We start from the raw sequence: 26,800 nt of genomic DNA on the forward strand, positions 1-26,800 counted from the left end.
CACACACACACAGTAACACATGCAGAAACACACACAGTAACACACACACACAGTAACTCACACAGTAACACACACACACAGTAACACATGCAGAAACACACACAGTAACTCACACAGTAACACACACACACAGTAACACACGCAGAAACACACACAGTAACTCACACAGTAACACACACACACAGTAACACACGCAGAAACACACACAGTAACACACACACAGTAAAACACGCAGAAACACACACAGTAACACACACACACAGTAACACACACAGTAACTCACACAGTAACACACGCAGAAACACACACAGTAACTCACACAGTAACACACACACACAGTAACACACGCAGAAACACACACAGTAACTCACACAGTAACACACACACACAGTAACACACGCAGAAACACACACAGTAACTCACACAGTAACACACACACACAGTAACACATGCAGAAACACACATAGTAACACACACACGCACAGTAACACACACACACACAGTAACACATGCAGTAACACATGCAGAAACACACACAGTAACTCACACAGTAACACACACACACAGTAACACACGCAGAAAAACACACAGTAACACACACTGTAACTCACACAGTAACACACACACACAGTAACACACACAGAAACACACACAGTAACTCACACAGTAACACACACAGTAACACATGCAGAAACACACACAGTAACTCACACAGTAACACACGCACAGTAACACACGCAGAAACACACACAGTAACACACACTGTAACTCACACAGTAACACACACACACAGTAACACACACACGCAGAAACACACACAGTAACACACGCAGAAACACACACAGTAACACACACACACAGTAACACGCACACGCAGAAACACACACAGTAACACACACAGTAACACACACACACAGTAACACGCACACGCAGAAACACACACAGTAACACACACACACACAGTAACACACGCAGAAACACACACTAACTCACACACACACAGTAACACACAGTAACAAACACAATAACACACACACACATATGCACACTTATAGATTGAAAGAAAAAGGACACTGCAGCTCTAATGTCTCTCAATCATAGCACACAGAGCACCTTACACACACACACAGAGTAATACACTGAGAGAGAGAGTAACTCACACAGTAACACACACACACAGTAACTCACACAGTAACACACACAGTAACTCACACAGTAACACACACACACAGTAACACATGCAGAAACACACACAGTAACTCACACAGTAACACACACACACAGTAACACACGCAGAAACACACACAGTAACACACACACGCACAGTAACACACACACACACAGTAACACATGCAGAAACACACACAGTAACTCACACAGTAACACACACACACAGTAACACATGCAGAAACACACACAGTAACACACGCAGAAACACACACAGTAACTCACACAGTAACACATGCAGAAACACACACAGTAACTCACACAGTAACACACACACACACAGTAACACACGCAGAAACACACACAGTAACACACACACACAGTAACACACGCAGAAACACACACAGTAACTCACACACACAGTAACACACGCAGAAACACACACAGTAACACACACACACAGTAACACATGCAGAAACACACACAGTAACTCACACAGTAACACACACACACAGTAACACACGCAGAAACACACACAGTAACACACACACACAGTAAAACACGCAGAAACACACACAGTAACTCACACAGTAACACACACACACAGTAACACACACAGTAACTCACACAGTAACACACACACACAGTAACACACGCAGAAACACACACAGTAACTCACACAGTAACACACACACACAGTAACACACGCAGAAACACACACAGTAACACACACTGTAACTCACACAGTAACACACACACACAGTAACACACACAGAAACACACACAGTAACTCACACAGTAACACACACAGTAACTCACACAGTAACACACACACACAGTAACTCACACAGTAACACACACACAGTAACACATGCAGAAACACACATGGTAACACACACACACACAGTAACACACGCAGAAACACACACAGTAACACACACTGTAACTCACACAGTAACACACACACACACAGTAACACACACACGCAGAAACACACACAGAAACACACACAGTAACACACACACACAGTAACACGCACACGCAGAAACACACACAGTAACACACACACACACAGTAACACACGCAGAAACACACACTAACTCACACACACACAGTAACACACAGTAACAAACACAATAACACACACACACATATGCACACTTATAGATTGAAAGAAAAAGGACACTGCAGCTCTAATGTCTCTCAATCATAGCACACAGAGCACCTTACACACACACACAGAGTAATACACTGAGAGAGAGAGTAACTCACACAGTAACACACACACACAGTAACACATGCAGAAACACACACAGTAACTCACACAGTAACACACACACACAGTAACACACGCAGAAACACACACAGTAACACACACACGCACAGTAACACACACACACAGTAACACATGCAGAAACACACACAGTAACTCACACAGTAACACACACACACAGTAACACATGCAGAAACACACACAGTAACACACACACACAGTAACACACGCAGAAACTCTCTTTCTTCTCCGTTTTTACTCAGTGCTCTTATTTCTCCGCGCTCGTTGTGTCTGTTTTGCTGAGTTTAACCTCGTCTTTGTGCTCTCACATAAACACGGGTCCAGCGCTGTGATTGGACAGACTCAGACGAGGGGGCGGAGCCATTCTAAAGTCTCTGCACTTGACGTCAGAAGCGGAGCAGAATCAGAACGACTCGTTTTATCCTGTGTTTCTGACTCAGGCAGCGCACAGTAAACTGACTGTGATGTGATGTCATGTGATGATGCTCACTGCTGTGATGTCATGTGATGATGCACAACATTTTGATGTCATGTGATGATGCACCGCTGTGATGTCATGTGATGATGCGATGGCGGTGTGCTCTGAGGTCATTATTCCTTCGTAAACTCACCTCCACAAAGAGGAAACAGGGCACGATGTACCTGCTTTTCTTCAGCACTCCTCTTCCTCCTCCCACCATTATTCTGTCCATCCCTGTGTCCATCAGGGTTTACACACTAGGCACACACACACACACACACACACTATAAATAATGCACACAGCGAGAACCTGTGGTCAGAAATTGTGTAGGGACATAACACACACACACACACACACACAGTAACACACACTCACAGTAAAACACACAGTAACACACACAGTAACACACACACGCACAGTAAAACACACAGTAACACACACTCACAGTAAAACACACAGTAACACACACAGTAACACACACATGCACAGTAAAACACGCAGAAACACACACAGTAACTCACACAGTAACACACACACACAGTAACACACACATGCACAGTAAAACACGCAGAAACACACACAGTAACTCACACAGTAACACACACATGCACAGTAAAACACGCAGAAACACACACAGTAACTCACACAGTAACACACACACACAGTAACACATGCAGAAACACACACAGTAACACACACACGCACAGTAACACACGCAGAAACACACACAGTAACTCACACAGTAACACACACACACAGTAACACACACAGTAACACACACAGTAACTCACACAGTAACTCACACAGTAACTCACACACACAGTAACTCACACAGTAACACACACACACAGTAACACACGCAGAAACACACACAGTAACACACACACACAGTAAAACACACAGTAACACACACACACACAGTAACTCACACAGTAACACACACACACAGTAACACACGCAGAAACACACACAGTAACTCACACAGTAACACACACACACAGTAACACACGCAGAAACACACACAGTAACTCACACAGTAACACACACACACAGTAACACATGCAGAAACACACATAGTAACACACACACGCACAGTAACACACACACACACAGTAACACATGCAGTAACACATGCAGAAACACACACAGTAACTCACACAGTAACACACACACACAGTAACACACGCAGAAACACACACAGTAACACACACTGTAACTCACACAGTAACACACACACACAGTAACACACACACGCAGAAACACACACAGTAACACACGCAGAAACACACAAAGTAACACACACACGCAGAAACACACACAGTAACTCACACAGTAACACACACAGTAACACACACACACAGTAACTCACACAGTAACACACACACACAGTAACTCACACAGTAACACACACACGCAGAAACACACACAGTAACACATGCAGAAACACACACAGTAACTCACACAGTAACACACACAGTAACTCACACAGTAACACACACACAGTAACACATGCAGAAACACACATGGTAACACACACACGCACAGTAACACACGCAGAAACACACACAGTAACACACACTGTAACTCACACAGTAACACACACACACAGTAACACACACACGCAGAAACACACACAGTAACACACGCAGAAACACACAAAGTAACACACACACGCAGAAACACACACAGTAACACACACACACAGTAACACACGCAGAAACACAGACAGTAACACACACAGTAACACACACACACAGTAACACACGCAGAAACACAGACAGTAACACACACAGTAACTCACACAGTAACACACACACACAGTAACTCACACAGTAACTCACACAGTAACACACACAGTAACACACACACACAGTAACACATGCAGAAACACACACAGTAACTCACACAGTAACACACACACACAGTAACACATGCAGAAACACACACAGTAACACACACACACAGTAACTCACACAGTAACACACACACACAGTAACACATGCAGAAACACACACAGTAACTCACACAGTAACACACACACACAGTAACACACGCAGAAACACACACAGTAACTCACACAGTAACACACACACACAGTAACACACGCAGAAACACACACAGTAACACACACACAGTAAAACACGCAGAAACACACACAGTAACACACACACACAGTAACACACACAGTAACTCACACAGTAACACACGCAGAAACACACACAGTAACTCACACAGTAACACACACACACAGTAACACACGCAGAAACACACACAGTAACTCACACAGTAACACACACACACAGTAACACACGCAGAAACACACACAGTAACTCACACAGTAACACACACACACAGTAACACATGCAGAAACACACATAGTAACACACACACGCACAGTAACACACACACACACAGTAACACATGCAGTAACACATGCAGAAACACACACAGTAACTCACACAGTAACACACACACACAGTAACACACGCAGAAAAACACACAGTAACACACACTGTAACTCACACAGTAACACACACACACAGTAACACACACAGAAACACACACAGTAACTCACACAGTAACACACACAGTAACACATGCAGAAACACACACAGTAACTCACACAGTAACACACGCACAGTAACACACGCAGAAACACACACAGTAACACACACTGTAACTCACACAGTAACACACACACACAGTAACACACACACGCAGAAACACACACAGTAACACACGCAGAAACACACACAGTAACACACACACACAGTAACACGCACACGCAGAAACACACACAGTAACACACACAGTAACACACACACACAGTAACACGCACACGCAGAAACACACACAGTAACACACACACACACAGTAACACACGCAGAAACACACACTAACTCACACACACACAGTAACACACAGTAACAAACACAATAACACACACACACATATGCACACTTATAGATTGAAAGAAAAAGGACACTGCAGCTCTAATGTCTCTCAATCATAGCACACAGAGCACCTTACACACACACACAGAGTAATACACTGAGAGAGAGAGTAACTCACACAGTAACACACACACACAGTAACTCACACAGTAACACACACAGTAACTCACACAGTAACACACACACACAGTAACACATGCAGAAACACACACAGTAACTCACACAGTAACACACACACACAGTAACACACGCAGAAACACACACAGTAACACACACACGCACAGTAACACACACACACACAGTAACACATGCAGAAACACACACAGTAACTCACACAGTAACACACACACACAGTAACACATGCAGAAACACACACAGTAACACACGCAGAAACACACACAGTAACTCACACAGTAACACATGCAGAAACACACACAGTAACTCACACAGTAACACACACACACACAGTAACACACGCAGAAACACACACAGTAACACACACACACAGTAACACACGCAGAAACACACACAGTAACTCACACACACAGTAACACACGCAGAAACACACACAGTAACACACACACACAGTAACACATGCAGAAACACACACAGTAACTCACACAGTAACACACACACACAGTAACACACGCAGAAACACACACAGTAACACACACACACAGTAAAACACGCAGAAACACACACAGTAACTCACACAGTAACACACACACACAGTAACACACACAGTAACTCACACAGTAACACACACACACAGTAACACACGCAGAAACACACACAGTAACTCACACAGTAACACACACACACAGTAACACACGCAGAAACACACACAGTAACACACACTGTAACTCACACAGTAACACACACACACAGTAACACACACAGAAACACACACAGTAACTCACACAGTAACACACACAGTAACTCACACAGTAACACACACACACAGTAACTCACACAGTAACACACACACAGTAACACATGCAGAAACACACATGGTAACACACACACACACAGTAACACACGCAGAAACACACACAGTAACACACACTGTAACTCACACAGTAACACACACACACACAGTAACACACACACGCAGAAACACACACAGAAACACACACAGTAACACACACACACAGTAACACGCACACGCAGAAACACACACAGTAACACACACACACACAGTAACACACGCAGAAACACACACTAACTCACACACACACAGTAACACACAGTAACAAACACAATAACACACACACACATATGCACACTTATAGATTGAAAGAAAAAGGACACTGCAGCTCTAATGTCTCTCAATCATAGCACACAGAGCACCTTACACACACACACAGAGTAATACACTGAGAGAGAGAGTAACTCACACAGTAACACACACACACAGTAACACATGCAGAAACACACACAGTAACTCACACAGTAACACACACACACAGTAACACACGCAGAAACACACACAGTAACACACACACGCACAGTAACACACACACACAGTAACACATGCAGAAACACACACAGTAACTCACACAGTAACACACACACACAGTAACACATGCAGAAACACACACAGTAACACACACACACAGTAACACACGCAGAAACACACACAGTAACTCACACACACAGTAACACACGCAGAAACACACACAGTAACACACACACACAGTAACACATGCAGAAACACACACAGTAACTCACACAGTAACACACACACACAGTAACACACGCAGAAACACACACAGTAACACACACACACAGTAAAACACGCAGAAACACACACAGTAACTCACACAGTAACACACACACACAGTAACACACACAGTAACTCACACAGTAACACACACACACAGTAACACACGCAGAAACACACACAGTAACTCACACAGTAACACACACACACAGTAACACACGCAGAAACACACACAGTAACACACACTGTAACTCACACAGTAACACACACACACAGTAACACACACAGAAACACACACAGTAACTCACACAGTAACACACACAGTAACTCACACAGTAACACACACACACAGTAACTCACACAGTAACACACACACAGTAACACATGCAGAAACACACATGGTAACACACACACACACAGTAACACACGCAGAAACACACACAGTAACACACACTGTAACTCACACAGTAACACACACACACACAGTAACACACACACGCAGAAACACACACAGAAACACACACAGTAACACACACACACAGTAACACGCACACGCAGAAACACACACAGTAACACACACACACACAGTAACACACGCAGAAACACACACTAACTCACACACACACAGTAACACACAGTAACAAACACAATAACACACACACACATATGCACACTTATAGATTGAAAGAAAAAGGACACTGCAGCTCTAATGTCTCTCAATCATAGCACACAGAGCACCTTACACACACACACAGAGTAATACACTGAGAGAGAGAGTAACTCACACAGTAACACACACACACAGTAACACATGCAGAAACACACACAGTAACTCACACAGTAACACACACACACAGTAACTCACACAGTAACACACACAGTAACTCACACAGTAACACACACACACAGTAACACATGCAGAAACACACACAGTAACTCACACAGTAACACACACACACAGTAACACACGCAGAAACACACACAGTAACACACACACGCACAGTAACACACACACACAGTAACACATGCAGAAACACACACAGTAACTCACACAGTAACACACACACACAGTAACACATGCAGAAACACACACAGTAACACACACACACAGTAACACACGCAGAAACACACACAGTAACTCACACAGTAACACATGCAGAAACACACACAGTAACTCACACAGTAACACACACACACACAGTAACACACGCAGAAACACACACAGTAACACACACACACAGTAACACACGCAGAAACACACACAGTAACTCACACACACAGTAACACACGCAGAAACACACACAGTAACACACACACACAGTAACACATGCAGAAACACACACAGTAACTCACACAGTAACACACACACACAGTAACACACGCAGAAACACACACAGTAACACACACACACAGTAAAACACGCAGAAACACACACAGTAACTCACACAGTAACACACACACACAGTAACACACACAGTAACTCACACAGTAACACACACACACAGTAACACACGCAGAAACACACACAGTAACTCACACAGTAACACACACACACAGTAACACACGCAGAAACACACACAGTAACACACACTGTAACTCACACAGTAACACACACACACAGTAACACACACAGAAACACACACAGTAACTCACACAGTAACACACACAGTAACTCACACAGTAACACACACACACAGTAACTCACACAGTAACACACACACAGTAACACATGCAGAAACACACATGGTAACACACACACACACAGTAACACACGCAGAAACACACACAGTAACACACACTGTAACTCACACAGTAACACACACACACACAGTAACACACACACGCAGAAACACACACAGAAACACACACAGTAACACACACACACAGTAACACGCACACGCAGAAACACACACAGTAACACACACACACACAGTAACACACGCAGAAACACACACTAACTCACACACACACAGTAACACACAGTAACAAACACAATAACACACACACACATATGCACACTTATAGATTGAAAGAAAAAGGACACTGCAGCTCTAATGTCTCTCAATCATAGCACACAGAGCACCTTACACACACACACAGAGTAATACACTGAGAGAGAGAGACGAGAGAGAGAGAGAGACAGAGAGAGAGAGAGAGAGAGAGAGAGAGAGAGAGAGAGAGAGAGAGAGAGAGAGAGAGAGAGAGACAGAGAGAGAGAGAGAGAGAGAGAGAGAGAGAGAGAGCGGATGCTTACCTCTGCTTGATCTGTCGCTCTATCGGGAGTGGAGCTACATCACACACACACTTTTCTCTCTCTCTCTCTCTCTCTCTCTCTCTCTCACACACACACACACACACACACACACACACACACCTCCGGCAAAACCAAACCCCGGTTCAGCTCTGAGAGTGAAGAACAGATGCTCAGAACTCTCAGAAATGTCCTTTTCTTTTGCGTCTTTTGTCTTCCTTCTCTGTGCACTTCCTCTACTCTCTCCTTCCTTCTCTCCTTCTTTCCTCTCTCCTCTTCCTCTTGTTTCTCTCTCTCTGTTTCCTCTTGCTCTTCCAGCAGTGACACGTCTGTCCTCGATCACAGAGGCGTATTCACTGGAGGAAAGAGAAGAAGACTGTTGTATCAGAGAGAGAGAGAGAGAGAGAGAGAGAGAGAGAGAGAGAGAGATGGGTGGGTTGAGGTAGAGAAAGAGAGAGAGAGTGTGTGTGTGTGTTTGTGTGTGTGTGTGAGAGAGAGAGAGAGAGAGAGAGAGAGAGCGAGCGCAGTGTGATGAGTGTGTATCAGGTACAGTAGCTGTGTGTGTTAAAAACATAACACACACCAGGGTGAGAGGTGGATTCACCGTTCCCATGGAAACCCGACATCCCAGCAGCGCATAGAGCAGGAGTCTCTCTCTCTCTCTCTCTCTCTCTCCCTCTCTCTCTCTCTCTCACACACACACACACACAAACACACACACACCCCAACACCTCTACACCCCCACACCACACCCCAACACCTCTATACCCCCCCACCACACCACACCCCAACACCTCTACACCACACCACACCCCCTACACTTCTACACACCCCACCACACCCCAACACCTCTACACCCCCACACCACACCCCAACACCTCTACACCCCCACACCACACCCCAACACCTCTACACCCCCACACCACACCCCAACACCTCTAAACCACCCCACCACACCCCTACACTTCTACACACCCCACCACACCCCAACACCTCTACACCCCCCTACCACACCACACCCCAACACCTCTAAACCACCCCACCACACCCCAACACCTCTACACCCCACACCACACCCCAACACCTCTACACCCCCCCACCACACCACACCACACCCCTACACTTCTACACACCCCACCACACCCCAACACCTCTACACCCCCCTACCACACCACACCCCAACACCTCTAAACCACCCCACCACACCCCAACACCTCTACACCCCACACCACACCCCAACACCTCTACACCCCCCCACCACACCACACCACACCCCTACACTTCTACACACCCCACCACACCCCAACACCTCTACACCCCCCACCACACCCCACCCCACCCCACCCCAACATCTCTACACACCCCAACACCTCTACACCCCCCCACCACACCACACCACACCCCAACACCTCTACACCACACCACACCCCTACACTTCTACACACCCCACCACACCCCAACACCTCTACACCCCCCTACCACACCACAACACCCCAACACCTCTACACCCCCCACCACACCCCACCCCACCCCACCCCAACATCTCTACACACCCCAACACCTCTACACCCCCCCACCACACCACACCACACCCCAACACCTCTACACCACACCACACCCCTACACTTCTACACACCCCACCACACCCCAACATCTCTACACCCCCCCACCACACCACAACACCCCAACACCTCTACACCCCCCACCACACCCCAACATCTCTACACACCCCAACACCTCTACACCACCCCACCACACCCCAGCACCTCTAAACCACCTCACCACACCCCAACACCTCTACACCCCAACACATCTACACCACACCGCAACACCTCTACACACCCCGACACATCTACACCCCCCCACCACACCACACCCCAACACCTCTACACCCGCCCACCACACCACAGCCCAACACCTGTACAATATTCACTATCACAGGATCCAGAAATGCCGCCTTCTCTGGGCCGAGCTCATTTCAGACGCCCTGAGGGGGAGTGTGAATCACGGAGACTGTTCCTTCGCTGAAGAGGAGAGGGCATGGGCTCTGTGTGGACTACAACAGCACAGCTCCTTAGTAAAAGAGTCCGGGAGCTAAACTCCTCCAGACTTGCCCCCCCACTGAAAACAACTGGGGCTTTAGGAAACACAAGTACTGTAACAGAGCCCTGAGGCGTGGAGAAGAAAACAGTTCACTTTTAGAATGACAGTGACTGGTCTCCTCAGTTCCCAAACGCTCATAGAGAGCTGTTAAAGTGCTCTGTTCTTAGTCTGTAAACAGTTACCCAGTTCAGGGTCATGGTGGGATCACTGCATTCACTGGGTGCGAGGCAGGAACACACCCTGGAGGGGACACCAATCCTTCACAGGGCAACACACACTCAAACATTCACTCGACACACACTCACACATATGGACACATTTGAGTCTCCAGTCCACCTACAAACGTGTGTTCTTGGAGCATAGGAGGAAACCGGAGCACCCGGAGGAAACCCACACAGACACAGAGAGAACACACCACACTCCTCATAGACAGTCACCCGGAGGAAACCCACGCAGATGCGGGGAGAACACACCACACTCCTCACAGACAGTCACGGGACCTACAACCTCCAGGACCGTGGAGCTGTAACAGAAACACCACCTGCTGCTCCACTGGGATGCCCCTGTAGTTCTCACAATATTCAATTTCATTTCTTTGTTTTGTAACACAGTCGTAAAAAAATTATATAATTGTAGCAGGGATAAACCGAATGTTGTTAATGTTAATGTTTATATCATCGTTATTCAGAATACTCAAATGTGGTAAACACGCCTCTTATGGAACGTGTTGTTGGCATCAAATTAAAAATAAAAAACAAACACACAAACAAAAAAAAACCCAATCAACTTTCACAGTTTCAACATTAAAATGTGGTCTTTGTTAATTTTTATTTAAATACAGAGTTTAAATTAATCACACAACACTGTGTTCTGTTTGTGTTTATATTTTGCTCAGATTTTTTGGGAATTTGGTTTGTTTGATCAGACTAACGTCCAATTAAAACCCTCTCTCTCTCTCTTTCTCTCTCTCTCTCTGTATATATCTCTCTCTTTCTTTCTTTCTTTCTTTCTCTCTCTCTGTATATCTCTTTCTTTCTCTCTTTTTCTTTCTGTGTCTATCTCGCTTTTCTCTCTCTCTCTCTCTCTCTCTCTCCTCTATAAACACACACACACACACACACACCCACACACACACGTACCTCACCTGCCCTCTGCAGGTAACAGGAGCGCGCGCAGCCAGGAGGGGGCGGAGTTAAAGCAGAAGGAGGAGACAGGAGTTCAGACTAAAGACGCCCCCCCTCACTTCCCCCGCGCGCCGTGGTGAGGGTGTGTTGGTGAGCTGTTGGCGTTGGGTTTTACTTTAGAACCGAACCGATCTGATCTCCCGCAACGCGCGAGAAAACCGGCCCGGACCCCCGCGCGGAGCGGCACGAGCTCGGCACACACAGGTGAGCACGCACAGGTGAGCGTGTTTAATCTTTCACCACAGCGTCATCAGCGCGCGCTCGGGCTCGAGCTAACGGCAAACACACACACACACACACACCGCCGTTATGTAGCGTCTCAGTGCCTCGCGCGCGCCAGCTGGGCTGGGCCATGGTTTTAGAGTGTGTGCGTGTGTGTGTGTGTAGTGTCCGTTTCCTTTTGTTTACTGTGGTTCAGGTTAGTGCTGAAACACACGTCTGCACTTTTTAACCCACGATTACTGTTTATTTACTTAATACAAACAACAACAACAACACAAACAGCGCACTGTTCACGTCACACAGATCAGCCACAACATTAAAGCCACCTCCATGTCTCTGAACTCACGCTCTCAGCTCCACTGTCCGCTCCGTCTCTCTATAGATCTATACTTACACACTGTAGTTCATCTGTTGCTCTGCATACTTCATCACCCCCCTCTCCCCCTGTTCCTCAGCGCTCAGGACCCCCACAGAGCAGGTGTGATGTGGTGGTGGGTCATTCTCAGCGCTGCAGTGACACTGACGTGGTGGTGGTGTGTTAGTGTGTGTTGTGCTGGTGTAGAGTGGATCAGACACAGCAGTGCTGCTGGAGTTTTTAAACCCTGTGTCCACTCTCTGTTCACTCTGTGACACTCCTCTGGGCCCCGCGTGGCACTGGGCACGGTGACCTTAGACACAGGATTAGTTTTGTTTTTCTGTAAAAATGCTTTGTGACACCATCAGGGTTAGGGTTATGATGATTAGATTTGATGTGCAGCTGCTCCACGGCGTCCTGTTGTGGTACAGAGGGGATGCACACTGTGTCCACACTGGGGGACAGTCTCAGTGCAGAGGGGTGTCCACAGACTTGTGGATGCTGATCAGTAACAGACAGTAAGTGTGTGTTCCGCTGTGTGTCGGCATGCTTCGCTAACAGAGCGAGGTGAGAATGCAAACAAGTGAACACACTTCCTCCCTGTTACAGACGAACAACAGCTAATCAGCTGCAGAGGAGCACGGGGTAGGTGGGTGGAGTCACAAAGTGTGTGTGTGTGAGTGAGAGAGAGGTAATGCATGCACAGAGCTGAGTCAGTGTAGTTTCCAGTAACCACACACACACACACACACTTCATGCATGCAAAGACTAGCAGTGCATTTACCTGCAGAAATGAAACTAAACCCGTTCACACATGCTCAGTAACTCAGAACTGTTCCGGACTTTACCTGGAGGAGCTGTGTGTGTGAACACAAATGTCTGTAACCATGTCCTGGACATTCCCCTGACTTTATCCTGCCCCCGGGACACAGTCCGGGGAATGTCCAAGTGATCCAAGTGTGAACAGAGCCGAGAATGTTCCGGAGTATCAAACTATAATCTCTGCACACACCACCACCTGCTTGAGCCAAATGCTGCGAAGGCTCCACCCCCAGCCTGATCCATGCTGAACGTTTCCAGTTCAGCTCAGCCAAGCGCGACAGTGCACACAGAGGGCTAACAGACACTTGTGGCTTAACACATGGCAGCAGATGATTTTCCAGTGAACTGAGGCTCAAATCACACACATTTAGAGATAAAACCCCGTAGCTGAAGACGCTTTTGAGAGTTTTGTGTTTTCAGCTTCATTCCTCTCTTTTAACCCAAACTCGACGCTAAACTCACACTGCGGGGGGCGACTGGGCTTGTGTTTATCCCCCATCTGATTTCAGATGGTGACATCAGCAGTCAGTGGGATCCCACAGCGCCCCCTCCCTGTGGTTATTTTAATTGCACATGAATGGACTCTTTGGCCTTGTACTGAAACACAGAACAGAAATATGACACAGCACACACACGTCATAAACACCGCCCTCATTTGGAGATACGTCCACATTTTTAAATACAGCAGGATACAGTTTTACCTTAACCTTAATATTGAATATTGCACACTTACAGAATCATGATAATGTCGTATCATGAGATGCCTTGTGATTCCTTTAGTGCGTGTAGTGTTGGAGAGTGTGTGTGCATATAGTGTTGGAGAGTGTGTGTGCATATAGTGTTGGAGAGTGTGTGTGCGTATAGTGTTGGAGAGTGTGTGTGCGTATAGTGTTGGAGAGTGTGTGTGCGTATAGTGTTGGAGAGAGTGCACGTATAGTGTTGGAGAGAGTGCACGTATAGTGTTGGAGAGTGTGCGCGTATAGTGTTGGAGAGTGCGCGCGTATAGTGTTGGAGAGTGCGCGCGTATAGTGTTGGAGAGTGCGCGCGTATAGTGTTGGAGAGTGCGCGCGTATAGTGTTGGAGAGTGCGCGTGTATAGTGTTGGAGAGAGTGTGTGTGTGTGTATAGTGTTGGAGAGTGTGCGCATGTAGTGTTGGAGAGAGTGCGCGTACAGTGTTGGAGAGAGTGCGTGTATAGCATTGGAGAGATTGCGCATGTAGTGTTGGAGAGAGTGCACGTATAGTGTTGGAGAGTGTGCGCGTATAGTGTTGGAGAGTGTGCGCATGTAGTGTTGGAGAGTGTGCGCGTATAGTGTTGGAGAGAGTGTGTGTATAGTGTTGGAGAAAGTGTGTGTGTGTATAGTGTTGGAGAGTGTGCGCGTATAGCATTGGAGAGAGTGCGAGTATAGCGTTTGAGAGAGTATGCGCGTGTAGGGTTGGAGAGAGTGTGTGCGTATAGTGTTGGAGAGAGTGCACGTGTAGTGTTGGAGAGTGTGTGCGTATAGCGTTGGAGAGAGTGTGCGCGTATAGCATTGGAGAGTGTGCGCGTATAGCATTGGAGAGTGTGTGCGTATAGCGTTGGAGAGTGTGCGCGTATAGCGTTGGAGAGTGTGCGCGTATAGCATTGGAGAGTGTGTGTGTGTGTGCGTATAGTGTTGGAGAATGTGTGCGCGTATAGTGTTGGAGAATGTGTGCGCGTATAGTGTTGGAGAATGTGTGCGCGTGTAGCATTGGAGAGTGTGCGCGTATAGCGTTGGAGAGTGTGCGCGTGTAGCGTTGGAGAGTGTGCGCGTATAGCGTTGGAGAGTGTGCGCGTATAGCGTTGGAGAGTGTGTGTGTGTGTGCGTATAGCGTTGGAGAATGTGTGCGCGTATAGTGTTGGAGAATGTGTGCGCGTATAGTGTTGGAGAATGTGTGCGCGTATAGTGTTGGAGAATGTGTGCGCGTGTAGCATTGGAGAGTGCGCGTATAGCGTTGGAGAGTGTGCGCGTGTAGCGTTGGAGAGTGTGCGCGTATAGCGTTGGAGAGTGTGCGCGTATAGCGTTGGAGAGTGTGCGCGTATAGCGTTGGAGAGTGTTTGTGTGTGTGCGTATAGTGTTGGAGAATGTGTGCGCGTATAGCGTTGGAGAGTGTGCTCGTATAGCGTTGGAGAGTGCGCTCGTATAGCGTTGGAGAGTGCGCACGTATAGTGTTGGAGAGTGCGCTCGTATAGCGTTGGAGAGTGCGCTCGTATAGCGTTGGAGAGTGCGCACGTATAGCGTTGGAGAGTGCGCTCGTATAGCGTTGGAGAGTGCGCTCGTATAGCGTTGGAAAGTGCGCTCGTATAGCGTTGGAGAGTGCGCTCGTATAGCGTTGGAGAGTGCGCATGTATAGTGTTGGAGAGTGCGCTCGTATAGCGTTGGAGAGTGCGCACGTATAGCGTTGGAGAGTGCGCTCGTATAGCGTTGGAGAGTGTGTGCGTTTAGCGATGGAGAGTGTGTGGGTATAGCGTGTGAGTATAGTGTTGTATAGTGTTGTACTGTGTGCTTATAGTGTTGGATTGTGTGTGTGCGCGTATAGCGTTGGAGAGTGTGTGCGTATAGCGTTGGAGAGTGTGTGCGTATAGCGTTGGAGAGTGTGTGCGTATAGCGTTGGAGAGTGTGTGCGTATAGCGATGGAGAGTGTGTGTATAGTGTTGTTGTGTGTGTGTGCGCGTATAGTGTTGGAGAGTGTGTGGGTATAGCGTGTGAGTATAGTGTTGTATAGTGTTGTACTGTGTGCGTATAGTGTTGTATAGTGTTGTACTGTGTGCGTATAGTTTTGGAGTGTGTGTGTGCGCGTATAGCATTGGAGAGTGTGCGCGTATAGCGTTGGAGAGTGTGTGCGTATAGCGTTGGAGAGTGTGTGCGTATAGCGATGGAGAGTGTGTGTATAGTGTTGTTGTGTGTGTGTGCGCGTATAGTGTTGGAGAGTGTGTGCGTATAGTGTTGGAGAGTGTGTGGGTATAGCGTGTGTGTGTGTGTGTGCATAAAGCGATGGAGAGTGTGCGTATAGTGTTGGAGTGTGTGTGCGCGTATAGCGATGGAGAGTGCATATAGCGATGGAGAGTGTGCGTATAGTGTTGGAGTGTGTGTGCGCGTATAGCGATGGAGAGTGCATATAGCGATGGAGAGTGTGTGTATAGTGTTGGAGTGTGTGTGTAGTGATGGAGAGTGCATATAGCGATGGAGAGTGTGTGTATAGTGTTGGAGTGTGTGTGTGTGTATAGCGATGGAGAGTGTGTGCGTGTAGCGATGGAGAGTGTGTGCGTATAGCGTTGGAGAGTGTGCGCGTATAGCGTTGGAGGGAGTGCGCGTATAGCGTTGGAGGGAGTGTGCGTATAGCGATGGAGAGTGTACGTATAGTGATGGAGAGTGCGCGTATAGCATTGGAGAGTGTGTGGGTATAGCATTGGTGTGTGTGTGTGCATATAGCGATGGAGAGTGTGCGTATAGTGTTGGAGTGTGTGTGTGTGTGTGTATAGCAATGGAGAGTGCATATAGCGATGGAGAGTGTGTGTATAGTGTTGGAGTGTGTGCGTGTGTGTGTATAGCGATGGAGAGTGCATATAGCGATGGAGAGTGTGTGTATAGTGTTGGAGTGTGTGTGTGTGCGTATAGCGATGGAGAGTGTGCATATAGCGATGGAGAGTGTGTGTATAAGGTTGGAGTGTGTCTGTGCGTGTAGCGATGGAGAGTGTGCGTGTAGCGATGGAGAGTGTGCATATAGTGATGGACAGTGCGCGTGTAGTGTTGGAGAGAGTGTGCGTGTAGTGATGGAGAGTGTGCATATAGTGTTGGAGTGTGTGTGTGTGCGTATAGCGATGGAGAGTGTGCGTATAGTGATGGAGAGTGTGCGTGTAGCGATGGAGAGTGCGCATATAGTGTTGGAGAGTGTGCGCGTATAGCGTTGGAGGGAGTGTGCGTATAGCGATGGAGAGTGTGCGTATAGTGTTGGAGTGTGTGTGTGTGTGTGTGTGCGCGTATAGCGATGGAGAGTGTGTGTGTGTATAGTGTTGGAGAGTGTGTGTGTGTATAGTGTTGGAGAGTGTGTGGGTATAGCATTGGTGTGTGTGTGTGTGCATATAGCGATGGAGAGTGTGCGTATAGTGTTGGAGTGTGTGTATGTGTGTGTATAGCAATGGAGAGTACATATAGCGATGGAGAGTGTGTGTATAGTGTTGGAGTGTGTGCGTGTGTGTGTATAGCGATGGAGAGTGTGTGTATAGTGTTGGAGTGTGTGCGTGTGTGTGTATAGCGATGGAGAGTGTGTGTATAAGGTTGGAGTGTGTCTGTGCGTGTAGCGATGTAGAGTGTGCGTGTAGTGATGGAGTGTGTGCATATAGTGATGGACAGTGCGCGTGTAGTGTTGGAGAGTGTGCGCATATAGTGTTGGAGAGAGTGTGCGTGTAGCGATGGAGAGTGTGCGTATAGTGTTGGAGTGTGTGTGTGTGCGTATAGCGATGGAGAGTGTGCGTATAGTGATGGAGAGTGTGCGTGTAGCGATGGAGAGTGTGCATATAGTGTTGGAGAGTGTGCGCGTATAGCGTTGGAGGGAGTGTGCGTGTAGCGATGGAGAGTGTACGTATAGCGATGAAGAGTGTGCGTATAGTGATGGAGAGTGTGCGTATAGTGTTGGAGAGTGTGCGCGTATAGCGTTGGAGGGAGTGTGCGTGTAGCGATGGAGAGTGCGCGTATAGCGTTGGAGGGAGTGTGTGTATAGCGTTGGAGGGAGTGTGCGTGTAGCGATGGAGAGTGTACGTATAGCGATGGAGAGTGTGCATATAGTGATGGAGAGTGTGCGTATAGCGTTGGAGGGAGTGTGCGTGTAGCGATGGAGAGTGTACGTATAGCGATGGAGAGTGTGCATATAGTGATGGAGAGTGTGCGTATAGCGTTGGAGGGAGTATGCGTGTAGCGATGGAGAGTGCGCGTATAGCATTGGAGGGAGTGTGCGTGTAGCGATGGAGAGTGTACGTATAGCGATGGAGAGTGTGCGTATAGTGTTGGAGAGTGTGCGCGTATATCGTTGGAGGGAGTGTGCGTATAGCGATGGAGAGTGTGCATATAGTGATGGAGAGTGTGTGTGTATAGTGTTAGAGAGTGTGTGTGTATAGTGATGGAGAGTGTGCGTATAATGATGGAGAGTGTGTGTGTATAGTGTTGGAGAATGTGTGTGTATAGTGTTAGAGAGTGTGTGTGTATAGTGTTAGGGAGTGTGTGTGTATAGTGATGGAGAATGTGTGTGTATAGTGTTGGAGAATGTGTGTGTATAGTGTTGGAGAATGTGTGTGTATAGTGTTGGAGCATGTTGGAGATGCCAGGTTTCTACAGTCTGCGTCCCCTGCTTTTAATCCTCCAACTCTGAGACCTCCACTTATGCAACACTTATATAAGAGTGTGTTCTGTGTGATGGTGTGTTTGCAGTCGTCTGCTGAAGGTGAATCTCTGTTAAAACCTCTTGATCATTTTGTTCTGCTGTGTTAGGGGGCTCACTCTAGGGGGGGCTGTCTGATTGGCCGCTGAGGGACGCTAATTTGTTCCTGTTCGTAATTCTCTGAACCTCCTGAACCTCTTAAAGTTCTCAGACAGACTGAGCTCCCTCTGTACAGATGTTATATAACCTTTTATCACACATCTGTTATAAAATCTGCTGTCGGAGCTGCACCCCGTACGGCCCAGAGTCTCCAGATCAGACCGACCCTCTGCTCCGTCCCTGCCCCGGAGCCCGCTGCGTCTCTGACCCCATCCTATAAACTATTGGACACACTGTAATGAATGTGTTTTCAGTTTCACTGCTCCTCTGCCCAGTGCCGGGGGCTTTTGACCCCTCTGGTGAACCTTTGGCATTGGGCATGGTGACCTTAGGCTCATGTGCAGCTGCTCCCATTATTATGCACAATTTTAAGATAACAGTTCATATTTTGAGCCGCATTGTTTACTTCAGAGTGTGATGGAGGCAGTTCAGTTCTGTCATAGAGGATCTCAGCTCAAAACAGGAACTCCTAATATGGTCATCCAGAAACACCCACCTCTCCTTATATGGGCGTCCAGAAACACCCACGTCTCCTTATATGGGCGTCCAGAAACACCCACGTCTCCTTATATGGGCGTCCAGACACACCCACCTCTCCTTATATGGTCATCCAGAAACACCCACCTCTCCTTATATGGGCGTCCAGAAACACCCACGTCTCCTTATATGGGCGTCCAGAAACACCCACGTCTCCTTATATGGGCGTCCAGAAACACCCACGTCTCCTTATATGGGCGTCCAGAAACACCCACGTCTCCTTATATGGGCGTCCAGAAACACCCACGTCTCCTTATATGGGCGTCCAGAAACACCCACGTCTCCTTATATGGGCGTCCAGAAACACCCACGTCTCCTTATGTGGGCGTCCAGACACACCCACCTCTCCTTATATGGGCGTCCAGACACACCCACCTCTCCTTATATGGTCATCCAGAAACACCCACGTCTCCTTATATGGGCGTCCAGAAACACCCACGTCTCCTTATATGGGCGTCCAGAAACACCCACGTCTCCTTATATGGGCGTCCAGAAACACCCACGTCTCCTTATGTGGGCGTCCAGACACACCCACCTCTCCTTATGTGGGCGTCCATGTCAGGTCTGGAACTCAGTACATGGGCATGACTCCATAACAGCTCTGTATAGAAATTCACAGTGAATAAATGACCAGGGTTAATGGAGCTGAATGTGTTATAAGACCTCCTCGTGTGTTATTAGTGCCTTGAATCTTATTACAGAAAGTGTTCAGAGCAATGAGGGAATCCTGACTTTGATCACTGTGAACTCTAACAGCCCATTAAACATTTATTACCGCCGCTGCCGTTTATAGCGTCTCTGTGGGTTTCAGCGAGAGTTCTGACCTGAAGTTGACCTGGGATAAAAATTCTGTGAAGCCCTGAGAAGGCTTTAACTCCTCACTTTAACCCTTTCACATGTGGGTTCGGTGATGATAGCGCTTTAGAAGCTGCCCAGATTCCCCTATCACTCACACAGACAGCGTTAGCCGCTAATCTGAGGTATTTAGCGCTGTCAGTCAGTCAGGGGACAAATAGCAACATGATCTGCTCCTGTAGGTCTTTTAAACAAGTAAAAATAACGATGTCACAATTCTCGGGGCGGACTGATGGAGGCGGACACACTTGCTATAACACAGAATACTTTATTTTAAACCAAAGAAAACAAAAAGACAGGCAGACTTGGACAGAAAGAATCAAACAGAGACCTAGACTAAAGAGACAGATACTGACTAAACCTAAACAGAGGGAACTAGACAGAGAGATAAACCTAGACAAAGGGAGCTTATAGAGAGAGAGCGAATAGACTACAGACAGAAACCACAAAAGTACACAAAGCACAGGAAAGGAAACACTAACAGACCAGAGAAACAAACTAGAGAGGCACAAGGAAGAAAACAGACAGAACAAACCGAATCGAGGGGCAGACAGACTGGACTGAGCAACGCGACAAAGGAAGCAAAACAACGAGACTGGGAACTGGAATGAAACGAGAGCGAGAACGACACAAAACGCCATGACTTGGAAACAAACAATACAACGTGGCTTCGGAAACAAAACGAATGACCGATCCCAGGAAGTGACACAAGGGAACTTAAATACTACATACAAACGAGACACACCTGAAACGGATAACGAGGGTTAAGGACAAGGAGGCGGGACATGGGAGGAGACAAGGACAACAACAGACAGAGCCGTGTGCAGAGAGAGCACATGGCGGGGAAAACAGACATATTCTATTCATAATTACGTCGAGTTAAATATAACTTACTGAAACACTGTGCTAACACATTAGGCTTAGCTTTAGCACTTTATCACACTCCCTAAAATAGCAGCATTAACATTAAATCCACATCTTTTCAGTCAAGGAGATGGTTTTAATGTTTTGGCTGATTGCTGTAAGCCTGAGATTTGTGCTTGTTTTCAAAAAACAGTAAAACAACATATAAATTAAACTATAATGCATTTTAGTTAATTGCTTATATTGTAATTCTTTAGAAGTGATTTAAAATTAAATCATTATTAAAAATAAATAACACAAAAAAAAGTAACACGTCAAAGTAAAAATACTTAAGTATTATTAAAGGGCCTGTGTATTAGCGTCTGTCTGTGACTTGTGAGTGCCACTGAAGTTATATGTGACGGATATTTAAACTAATCCTCCTTTAATCCTGAGCCAACATTCAGCGGAAACCTGCGGTAGAAACAAAAGCAGCTCCTGTAAAAACATGGCTGAGGTCTGGACTGTGGTTAAAAATAACTGCATCTGTGCAGATGTTCTGCAGCTGTCCTTTAAATTAGTTTTGGCTAAAAAGTGATCAATTTACACAATTTGAAAAACAACACTGAAAGGTCTTCTCTTTAGCTTTAGCTCCTGTGCACCCATTAGCATCATGCTAAGTGCAGACCTATTCAGACTGTTTCTTTATTCCGGCCAACGCCCTCTAGTGGGGTCAATGGGCTAGTGCTGGGTTTAGGATGAGCACGGGTCTGGGGTGGTGTGGGGGGGGCAGTTGCTGTCAGTAGGAAACAGGTGGGTTCCCAGAGGAAATAAAAATAAAAAAATTCTCCTGAATACCTCAGTAGTTTCGTAGTTTCTCATAGACACCAATTAGTTCAGATAGAAAAACAAAGAAATATACTGCATAATACTTCTGCTGCTCAAATATGTCTCCTGACATGTCAGAGATCTCACACGTGTCTCCCCTTGAGATTTAGTGGAGATCTCAGTAAAGTCATAAACTGTGCTCAAGTTTGGAAGTTGAACTAAACCCTACTCTCTCCTTTATTTCATTTATCTCTCCCTCGTGTCTCACGTCTCCTTTTTGTCTCAATTATCATTAAGTCTCCTGAGATGCTATGAGCAACCTTTGAGAAATAAAATTTTCCTCAGGACTGCTTGTATCAGATAAACGTGGGGGGCCAGTAACACTCTGTATAAGAGGGGTCCACGGGGGTTATTTAGCTATGTTTAACCTGCCCTGGTCCCTGTAACTGTCTCTGGAGGGCCTCCGTAGGTGGACCCAAGGTTTAACCCCTGGACAGAACCTGGTTGGACCCGTATGGACCCAGTTACTTGCAAATACGCACCAAATTAGCAAACAATTACAAAAGACTAGCCTTTCTCTTTAGCCTGAGTCCTTCAATGAGTTTTTGTTCATTTCTTTAAGTGTTAAAGATGATCCAGGATCAGTTTGGTCATGTTGGTGTGATTGTATCTCTTTGGGCGTCTGGAAGGGAAACTGGCCTCAGATCAACACTCTACGGTTAGCATTAGCACACGGCGATTAGCTCTGATTAGCAGTGTGTTGGAGTGTGTTTCTCTCAGAGCCAGCGGCGTCAACACAACACGCTTCAGTCTGAGGCCAGAGGGGCGTGAAGATGAAAAATGTCTCGATTTAGACTCCGTCAGCCTCTGAAAGTTTATGCTCACGGTTTAGAAACATTTCTGGAGTTTCATCTCGCGAGGCGCGACATGTCGACTAAAAATCATCAACTCTTCTGAGAAATGTGTTCTTCTTGCCCCAGAAAAACAGTTTCAGGGCTTGTCTTCTTCAGTTATTCCAAGAGGAAAGTCGTATCGCTAACGGTTGCTCACTGATGTCTCAGGAGACTCTAATGCCGAGCAGTGTCTGAGCTAACGCTGTGTAAGCCCCATTTTTGGAGGATTACACCTGAACATTCCTCTAGAACCTGTTTGTGTTTAGCTTAACGCCACGGTGCTGCAGCTGCAAGCCTCAGCCTGCGCCGAAACATTACAACACTCGCCAGGCATTCGCTAAACACTCACCAGCACTCGCGCGGCTCCAGCCGAGAGGAAATGAAAATGAAAACACTGTTTCTGTATCTGTTCGTATGATTTACTGCAGGAAGTGCTGACGAAGCTCAGGAAGCTGATGGAGATTAAACATTGTGGGGCATTTTCACTACTTTAATGTGTGTTAAATGTTAATAATATTCACTCGTTTTATTTTTCATGATTCACAAATGCTTAGATGCAGCTCTGCTTGCCTTTGTTTTCCCATAATCCCCTGTGGTTGTGATGTCATTCTGTGGTCCAGGAGCTCCGGGTCCGAGTTGATGGTCTCTGTGAGAATTATGGATAAAATCAGTCGTGGTTTAATGGTAGGAGAAGTGGGGTCAGTGGAGCAGGTTCATTGAGAGGTTTGGGGTGGGGGAAGGAACAGCACTATGTGTGTGTGTGTGTGTGTCTGTGAGTGTGTGAGAGTGTCTGTGAGTGTGTGTGTGTCTGTGAGTGTATGTGTGTGTGTGTCTGTGAGTGTATGTGTGTGTGTGTGTGTGTGTGAGTGTCTTTGTGTGTGTGTGTCTGTGTGTGTGTCTGTGAGTGTGTGTGTGTCTGTGAGTGTATGTGTGTGAGTGTCTTTGTGTGTGTGTGAGTGTGTGTGTGTGTGTGTGTGTGTGTCTGTGAGTGTGAGTGTGTCTGTGAGTGTATGTATGTGTGTGTGTGTCTGTGAGTGTGTGAGTGTCTTTGTGTCTGTGAGTGTGTGTATGTCTGTGAATGTGAGTGTGTGTGAGTGTCTTTGAGTGTGTGTGAGTGTCTTTGAGTGTGTGTGTGTCTGTGAGTGTGTGTGTGTCTGTGAGTGTGTGAGTGTCTTTGTGTCTGTGAGTGTGTGTCTGTGAGTGTCTTTGAGTGTGTGTGTGAGTGTCTTTGAGTGTGTGAGTGTCTTTGTGTGTGTGTGTGTGTGTGTGTGTGTGTCTGTGAGTGTGTGAGAGTGTCTGTGAGTGTATGTGTGTCTGCGAGTGTGTCTGTGAGTGTGTCTGTGAGTGTGTGTGTGTCTGTGAGTGTATGTGTGTGAGTGTCTTTGTGTGTCTGTGAGTGTGTGTGTGTCTGTGAGTGTGTGAGTGTCTTTGTTTGTGTGTGTGAGAGTGTGTGTGTGTGTGTGTGTGTCTGTGAGTGTCTTTGTGTGTGTTTGTGTGTGTGAGAGAGTGTGTGTCTGCGTGTGTGTGTGTGAGTGTGTCTGTGAGTGTATGTATGTGTGTGTGTGTCTGTGAGTGTGTGAGTGTCTTTGTGTCTGTGAGTGTGTGTGTGTCTGAGTGTGTGTGAGTGTCTTTGAGTGTGTGTGTGTCTGAGTGTGTGTCTGTGAGTCTGTGTGTGTCTGTGAGTCTGTGTGTGTCTGTGAGTGTGAGTGTGTGTCTGAGTGTGTGTGTGTGAAAGTGTGTGTGTCTGTGACTGTTCTGAAAGAGGAGGACTCTAAAGAGTCAGAATGAGAGTTGGAGTCTTAGAAAGGTTTAATCTAATTCTCCTGAGCACAGATCTGCCGTCATTACCCTGCAGTGCTGAGGTACTCTGCTGTGCTTCCGTGAGGGGGGCGAGGGCACGTGGAGAGGAAACAGGTTTCCCCTGTTCAGTAAACGCAGGCCACGCTGCAGCTCTTCACCTGATACTCACTGAAACACGAGAGATCTCTCCTTTCTGTTCAGAGCTCGCTCAGGACAGGGCCAGACTGTAAGGCTTTCACCTCTTCACAGAGGGGTGTGTGTGTGTGTGTGTGTGTGTGAGAGAGAGAGAGAGAGAGAGAGAGAGATTTAGGGGTGGTAAAGTTGATGCTGAATCACTGAAGGTCAAGGCAAGGGTCCTTTCACCACCTCTACTGGGTGTGTGGGGGGGTGTTGGAGGTGGAGGGTGGTGTGCTGGGTGTTGGAGGTGGTGGTTATTAAAGGTGGAGTTTTCAAGGAGGAAATGGCTGCGGAACTGAGCTTCCTGTCTGCTTTCATCTGCTGAAACAGAACAACCCTGGGCTTCAAGAGAACCACACTGAGCTGCAGCTCCTCACACGCCTCGCATACACCACGCAGACGCCTCACAGCTCCTCACACGCCTCGCGTGGGGGCTGAGGGGGTGTGGGGCCTGTTTGGGCTGTGTGTGTGTGTGTGGGGGGTGGTACGGGGGCTGTGAGGGGCATTCCAACACCTGTTGGAATGTGGTGTGTGTCTGTAGCTTGTGTTTATTGTCATTCATTTAAACCTTTAGGGCTTTTACAACCATTTGCATTCTTCACATACCTCTCACACACCACACACACATCACATATATATACACACACACATACTCACAACATAAAACACACACACACACATACTCACAACATAACACGCACACACACACATACAACATAACACACACACACACACACACATACTCACAACATAACACACACACACACACACACATACTCA

General features: G+C 46.9%; 1 protein-coding gene across 2 annotated transcripts in view; it reads left to right on the plus strand.

Moving 5' to 3' along the window:
* The first annotated feature begins 13,199 nt into the window (after positions 1 to 13,199).
* Positions 13,200 to 26,800, plus strand: part of palm3 (paralemmin 3) — a 31,869-nt gene continuing 18,268 nt past the window's right edge. Inside the window, exon 1 of one of the 2 annotated variants that reach the window (XM_066665034.1) lies at positions 13,200 to 13,341. The gene's annotated coding sequence lies outside the window, so the exon portion shown is untranslated. Of the gene's footprint in view, positions 13,356 to 26,800 lie in introns of both variants that reach the window. The other variant, XM_066665035.1, reaches the window with a different exon arrangement.

The sequence above is a fragment of the Hoplias malabaricus genome, chromosome 3, assembly GCF_029633855.1.
Source record: "Hoplias malabaricus isolate fHopMal1 chromosome 3, fHopMal1.hap1, whole genome shotgun sequence".
In the NCBI taxonomy this organism is placed as follows: Eukaryota; Metazoa; Chordata; class Actinopteri; order Characiformes; family Erythrinidae; genus Hoplias; species Hoplias malabaricus.